Raw genomic sequence first — 8,445 nt, 5'->3', positions numbered from 1 at the left:
AACTGCAATACAATGGATGTCTGCATTAGGCCATTTTATATATACATTTTATATATATATACTTTTGCAGAATATATATATATAATATACATATATAAAAAATCAGCACACTTCAATCCAAAAGGGGTTACAGCAACGAGCTTAACTCTCTGTATACTTTTTCTTTAACAGGATACTTTAGTATAACTTTTGTTAACTCAGTAGTACAAGCTATCTCTGTTCTACATTTTTATAGCTACAAGAGTGAAATATAACCTACAACATTTACATTTCACATATCTTGGTATACAAACAGTACTTATTGAATTTGAGCCAAGGACCAAAAGACTCTTTAAAAATTATTTCACCATCTGATAGAGCTTCCTGTAATTTACACTCAGTTTATTCTGCAATCTTCTAAATCATTTACTTAATCTCATAGTTTGAGTTTAAATCCATTCAAACTGGAAATCCTGGAGAAACAGGTTACTGCAAACTCTTATGTATACTCTATATATACAAGTTAAGTAACACAGCGTAATAAGACTTAGCTATTTATCCTAAAACTGATATACACATATTTCACTACTCTAGACAAGTCTTAGGATTTTTATTTCTTTAAATAAAGCACAAATTTAGCTGGTAAAACTTACAATAAGATGGTTTAAAATGACGAATGGTTAGGGTGAGATTTCTTTCTGCTGGTGCCAAAACGTTTGCTTGTGAGTTTTGTACTATGCTGTGTTGTTTAACTGTATGTGTCTAATGTTACATGCAGAAAGCTCTTTCCACAAGAATTGACATCAAACTGTACTTAAGTCAACTTTACAGTATAAAATTTCTCAAACTCAAGGATGAACGTGAAAAACATTAACAGGTGAAAGATCAGGCTTTCAACTCTATCATGAGGATCATGCAGAATTCATAAGCGGATAGTTGGAACAGATTGACAATGGCATTGTGCGGACTCAGGGCATAGAATTGAGGTCAAGAATGTTACTTAGTTTGCAGTAACCACCTCCTTCAGTTCTCATCCACCAACAGGTCGCCTTTTGCATCATAGTTATTCCATTAGAAGGCCAGGAGCATTGCAAATGCCTCCATCTGGGAGATTTTAGTACTTTTGTAAATGATTTACCAAAGATAATAATAAACCGTCAGTAGCTGCAAAAACATTAGACAGTCAAGGAAAAAACGGGGAAAGAGAAACCTCTCCTTTTCTTCCTGTAGTAATAAATAATTACTAGCTTTTAATTACCAGTAATTAATCACTACTAATTGTAAATTCATTACTATTTGGATTGGACAGCTACTATTTTGTCCAAGTAAAATACAGACTGTAACGTTGCATCAGCTAAATGGATACATTTTTTTAAAAGGAGATATTTGGGAGCAGAACATATAGACTAAAATGTTACTGAAAAGAATGGTCTAATTTTTATTTTCCTCCCATCCCCTTTCCTGAACAGAATTCTCTTCAGCAAAATACCATTAAGGAGAGGCCAGCGTGGCTGAAGTTCTGCTTTTATGAGGAGATTCTTGGGAGAAGACAGTTGGAAAAAGGGCCAGGCAGGTTCTAGGTTTTGCCAACACATTGGTTTTTTTGCTGTGCACGAAGTTGCTCTGGTGCAAAGTCCACCTTCAGGAGCTCTGAAATGCTCCAACCTCCTCCTCCTCCTTGGCCATGGTTGGATTTTTGGTTTGGGTTGGATTTGGGGTTTTTGGTTTGGTCTTTTAACAGGGGTGGCAATACAGAGATGCCAGCCACTACTGAATTAGGATTTTAATTGATGGTTACTGGTTAAACTTCAGTTCCTCAAAACAATGGAAAAGTTGAATTAAGGACTGCCAATGCCTTCTTTTTTCAGAAAAAGAGACACTGTAAAGTCTTCCCAGAACATGCTAAAGTTTTGCAATACTAACCGTATGGAATGTTGTACACTAAGGTTTTGGTTTTTTTAACAACTGGAAAGATTAAGAGGCCTCTGATTCAAAATGGGCCCAAAAATGCAGAAACAAGTGTTTTAGTCACATCATCTGCCCCATTCAAATACTGAAATAAAAGGCTAACAAGGGAAGCACTTTTCGTGATATATATCCAGCACAATGCCATTATAGAGCTTCGGAGAAGCCCTTTTGGTTTCAATGGTGGAAAACAAAAGTTTTGCTTTTTTCCTTCAGTCCTTGGGGTCACTTTACATATATGTATCATAGAGATACGTGTATGTATGTATATGATACATATATATAAGCACCCATAAATAGCAAGGTTCCTGTTTGTGTATGTTACGATATTGTAGTATCAAGAAGAATCCAGATAGCAACACTGTTTAACATGAGGTTTGAGGTAATTGGTTCTTGAAATACCTGGATCACAGACTGTATCCAGAAATAACAGCTGGGCAATGAAAAGTGTTTTTTCAGACCGAAAAAACTAGTAAAAGGAAGAAAAAAAAAATTAGTTTACAGCAGTTGCTTTTACATGGAAAAATAAAGGCACAACAGAATAGCATTACATTTCAGAACAGCTGCATGGACATAACACAAGCGTGATCTCTTTCTGTGGAAGTGTCCTGACAAAAAGGATTACTGCTTACTCGATAGGTTACTTCAGTCAGGGAACCGAGAGTCACCCTTAAAACTAGAGTTAAATAAAAAAGTCCCATGTCAAGTGAGGGACCAGAAAGTGCTCCAGGAACACACGCACACTCCTGGACCCACAGAACTGGATGTCAAGTCTCCCTCTGGCTTCCACAGGGACACGACTTCACCCAGAACACAGATGCAGGACTCGGCAATTGCAGGAGCCTGCTCGGAGTCACTGAAGCACTAAATTCAAAAGGCAAACTGTCAAACAGGTTTCAAGGTAGCGCAATGGGTTGTTTGGTTTAAAGCTTTTTTTTCAGTAACTCTTACTGACACCGTGCTGTCAAGGTTAAGGGAACCAAAAAGATCGGAGTGAATTTTCAGTCCAATGGGAACAGTTAGCTTAAGTGAAAATAATACATTTTAACTTTTTTTCTTTAATACTTTTAGAATACCTTGGATTGTTTACACAAATTTGCAATGCTCTTTTTCAAAGTAGGACTCCGCACATGACAGCGTTCCTTTTCTTTAGTGCCTCCGACCAAGACCGTAAAATCTGACGGTGAGAACACAGAGCATATATCTGCGTTTTCTGGTGAAGCCTGATTAGTTGTATCACTTCAGAGAGAAGGAACTTCTGGGAATTGGTTTTATCAAGACTCTACTGGCAACAGCTCCTTACAGATCATATTGTCAATGCAGCAGGCGCAGCTGCTAGAAACGGATACGGCAGCGAGCGAGATCAGCCCGGCTATTTGGTCTCAGTAAATTCTTGAACATCCTGACTTCACAACTCACTGCAGCATCACGGCATATGCCAAAAGACACGTGGCTCCCACACGGACACTCACATGAAAACGTGAAAAAACTCTTCCTGGTGAAACTGAAGATGGTCATAGGAAAGCAATAAGCATCTTTAGCAGAAGGGATGTGACATGCAAGATAACCTAAACATATACTCAGTGCCATCCTCAAAGCATGTCCAAGTACATCCAAACTTGCTCCTCAACTTGGTTTCAGGCTAAACTTGTTTTATCCTCTAGACTTTGACGTAGTGCACATATAATTTAAACATTTTATATATTTATTTATTTATCTGCTGTGCATACACAGACAATTCTCCCTTTTCCCTGCAGAAACATATTAGACATTACAAAAATAATTTGTGGTATAAAAGAATTCTCACACAATGTAGAATTTTTGTTTGTATATGTAACTAAAATATATATATATTTTTTCTTTCCGAAAGTAAAAAAGTAAAAATGTCATTATTTTCTTCTATTATATAGTCTATTTTATTTACAATGTTACCAAAACGATATTTTGCATGTAAAAATGATAATAGTTTGCGGGACACTTCCTGCTTAGCGACTTCTTATGCGGAGTGTGGCTTGAACAGGACTGCAACACCAGCGCGGTCACAGCGTCAGCGACCACCACCTTCCTCTGCAATACGAGTTTATTTCCATACTAAGTGAAACCAGATCTTTTCCCTGCGAAACAGGGCAAGTTCTGACAGTCTGCCTCCAAAGTAGCACAAGAGGAACAAAATGCATGTTCTCTGGTTTCTGTGCTGTGATATTATGGGGATCACGATTCCTAATGGTGAGGCCTGATCCAACCAACCTGGAAATACCCCCCAGCAACACTGCACTGAGCGGACCCAGTTGCTTCGACTGAAACCCAACAACTTCATGTGGAAACAGCGGCGAGGCAGGAGATCCACGTAAGACACAGTGGAGTTACTGGGGAGCACTGAGGGACCTTTTCTTCGTAACAAACATACACAAAGATCTCGGCATTTCCAGAGGTGTAACTTTATCTAGCATAGTAAGAGAATTTCAGCTGAAGAACGAGGCAGAATAACAAGCAGTTTTCTTTTAAGTAGAGAAAACTTTATGATCAGGACTAGCTAAAATCCTTAATCATAATGAATAAGCCTAATACTACTGAACTAGATGGTTAGACTGGTTTATAGCCATCTCTTACAACATGCACGTATATTTTAACATGAGCCACCTACAATTTCCAGCCTTGCCATACTAATGCAGCTTCATCAGCACATCACAGCTCTGTCATCTCAAAAACCACCCAGTTTTAGTTCCTGTGGTATTTCCAGTTTCAAAATATGAACTCAGTCTTCCTCCACCTAAGAAACCAGTCCAGCCAGTGCAGTAAATTCCTAAAGGGAGTTACACCAGACAGATGGGAACCCTGATTCCTAAAGTCAAGGAGAATTTCTACCCGGCATATCCAAGAACTGCCAGACAAGAGAGGAAAGTCAACAATAAAATTCCACAGCAAAGTGTTTGAAGAGCTGCATGGGAAGTGAAATTTAGTGTTTGGGAAGTAACGAGAGAGATGTTGTATCCGTCGCATTCAAGTGAGCGTTAAGAGGAAAAGAGCCACAACTGCTAATTACAGCTACACCTATGGATGTGCCTCATTACTGACTTGGAAAAAACCTCTGCAGTACTGAACAGAACCAAAATCATGGTGTCAGTGAGAGTTCAAACGCTAGATTAATGGTGAGGAAGCTACTTGCTTGACAGCTCTAGTGTTGAAAGACCAATAAGTTCATCAGTTTGTCGTTGTTAATAAAATAAATAAATACCAGTCTAAAAGAACAGCATTAGCTAAACTGGTACAAATCTGTAAATACGCAAAAGCTCAGGATTTCCTTCTCTGCTGCAATAGCAAGACACACATACCTACGCACATTTAAAATTCCTAACTGAGCACACGCACAATTTGGAAATTCTTTTAAAAATCAAGTTTCTGAATCCTGTTGACAAGATGATCTATAAGGAACCATTACACCAGGGAAGATGTAGCACTTTACAATCAAGATTTGGTCAAAGTTTGTCCGGTCGCGCAGTTCCCAGCAGTAAGATAAGCTACACGTGGAGAATTTTTGTTTATGCTTTCTCAAAAGAGAACATTTCAGAGACTGTCTAATAGCCTATTAAAATCATATGGCACTTTCAATAAATACTTTTAAAGCTTCTTAAAGAAATCAGGATAAAAAGCAACTGCTGTAATAAGCCTGTTTTAGCCATCATACATCATGCTGAAGGAAAAAAATCCAGAACAGCAAACAGATATTAACAGTTAAAAGACAGTACAGCTTTTTCTTTCTACAGCGACATGAGCTGGCTCCCACTTGCGGGAAACGGGAGCAAACTCACCTCGAAACAAAGATTCACTCAATCCCAACTGCTCTACGCTCCACCCCAACCCTTACATCACTTCACTTCTAAAACATAGTCACATTTTTTTATATAAATCTCAGTGCAGAAATGTATTAAACATGAAAGCCATCGATCCTGCAAACCTGCACGACTATGCTCAGCGTTAAGCGCTCAATGTCACGACGCCAGAAGAGCGACCGATGCGCTTAATGCTCAGCATAGGTGTGTGTTGCGGCATCGGCCCCAACGATGCCAAACATCACCGGGGCCATCGGCCGGGTCCAAATGGGCTCGTTCTGTCTGGTTTTGTTCAGGTGTTCTCAACAGAAGCACATTAACAAACAGAAACTTCCAAAACCTACACACGGAAATACAGTTACATGTGTGTACACACTCATATGCAATATACATTCAGTAACTTGAAAGAATAGGTTAAGACTTTATTCAGATAGACAAATTAAGGCAATTATCTTAATGTCTCCTCAAGATAAAGGACCATGTCCTCATTTGTGACCTCTGGGTTTTAAAGCTATATTTTTCAAGAAATATATTTCAATTTTCTTTATATTTTCTCCAATTAGCGATTTTGCTTGCTTAATAAATTATATCTGTGCAAGGGTGCACCATGCTGACAATTTGGCAGTGGCAACAAGTCCAATTCATTTATATAATACAGACTTCTTACATTTTCATTACAGGGTGATTAGTTCAGGACTGCATTTTGGCTTAATGCAAAGAAGAATTTAGACGTTCTGGCATCCAATGGATGTAGCTTTGTCAGTCTAGCAACACACAGAATTCATGCTATATTCAACGTAAAAAAATAAACAATAAAATAAAATAAAAAGATGTACTGTCCTTTCACTAAAACAGACCAAAAAAATAACACAGGATGGAAAACAGCCTTCACAAATAAGAGTGAATAATGCCCAGGTACCTTAGATAGGCAGTTATTCTACAACTGTATACAGTTATTTACAATGGTGCTTTATAAAACAAACAAACAAAAAAATGGTAGCACTTCCTAAAAGATTTTGTAACTTTTTTTCTTGTTTTTTTTTTTTCTTTTTTTAAAACTCCCTTGTCATAAAAGCCAACTTACATTAAAATATACTCACTACAAGACAACACAACTAACAAAATATATAATAAAACTCATACAAGTAGAAAATTCTGAGGTATTTCTGGTTTGAGGTGGTCTGTGGTCATGAAGTTTTTAATTCTTGTTTGTTTCAGCTTAAACCTCGGAAGCCACGTAACGTGTGTGTGTGTATTTTGTGGTGTTTGTTTTTTTTTAAAGTTTTTTTGTATTTTTTTTTAAACATTGCATGTTTTGCAAATTAAAAAAATATCTCAATGTTGAATCAGCAGCATTAGGAACATTCACTGACTAGAGCAAGTTTATGGCGTAACAAGAATAACGGTATTTTAGAATATGCACCACTTGAAGACGTAATTTGGAATTTCATAAGGAGAAAGCGGCGTCAAAGAGACCAGTCGGAGAGATGCTGCGATAATCACAGCGGCTGCTCAGCAACCGGGCGGCTCATCGGCTTCTCGGATGCTACAGGAGCCACCTGCTCAGGTATTTCCACCCCCCGACCCCAAATTAAAACATAATTAAAAATATAGAGCCATGTTTTTGCACTTTTCCTCTTTTCACCATCTGCACCGGTAGCTTGGGCTGATGGATAATCAACCCCCAGGCCAAATTTCCTGAACTGACTCGCGCCTAGAGCCAGATGCAAAAGTTCTCCAGTATTTTACCAAAGTGCTTCTGAGAACGCACTTTCCCACCTCTTCCAGCGACACTGCTTAAAAACGTCCTTCCCATTAGTATCTGGAGTCAAAAAATGAAAGGTAATTATAGTTCTGCTTTGTTCTTTTACCACCCGAGCCCGAGATATTGGCGGAAGCAAGATCGAGCGCCTTGTTTACAGCCACTGGCTCCTTAACTCCGCTTTCTCCATACGCTGCAGCCGTTAATACTCTGCCCAGAAATTTCCTTCCCCTCCTCTAATGGTTACCTGAGAAGTAGCTCCATAGCAAATGATGTTTCCCCAAATGCTGCCAAGTCCAACATCACTCTCCCCACCCCTATTCTACGCTCCCCCCTTCAATTCTACCATCAAGAATTAACATTCTCCGCCCAGTTACTTCTTTTTTTTTCCATGTTACAATGACACCCGTTAGATCCGTAAAAGACACATCTGCTGTTTTTTTTTTTTGAAGCTCACTTCCGAAAAAAGAAAAAGAAACTGAACCCGAAACCAAAACAAAACGGGGGGATAAAATCCTTTTGAGGAAGGTGTATTCTTTATATAACAGTCTTAAGTTTCCTCCACAGTTTGCAGCATTGCGTTTTCTAAGATGGTAGGTGGTTTTCCTTTATGTCACAGATGCTCCGCTCAGAAGACAGACCGATAAAGAGAAAACCAGAAAACTGAATCAAATAAAGAAAACAACTGAAGTGAGTTTGTTGAGGTTCTGAGGTACCTGCACCTTTTCTGCATTCATTAGTCGGCACCTGAATGCTTGCTGAAATGTCCATTTTTTTAATACAGTAGAGCAATGTGCTGGTAAAATTGATCCAATCCAAAATAATAATAATAATAATAATAACAATAATAATAAAAAGTCAAGATAAAATAGCAGCTGCATTCATGTGTTTGTTGGATTTTTGTGTTTC

The sequence above is a fragment of the Streptopelia decaocto genome (genome assembly GCF_964273445.1).
Source record: "Streptopelia decaocto genome assembly, chromosome: 2".
Classification (NCBI taxonomy): domain Eukaryota; kingdom Metazoa; phylum Chordata; class Aves; order Columbiformes; family Columbidae; genus Streptopelia; species Streptopelia decaocto.
This window is presented reverse-complemented; position numbering follows the sequence as displayed.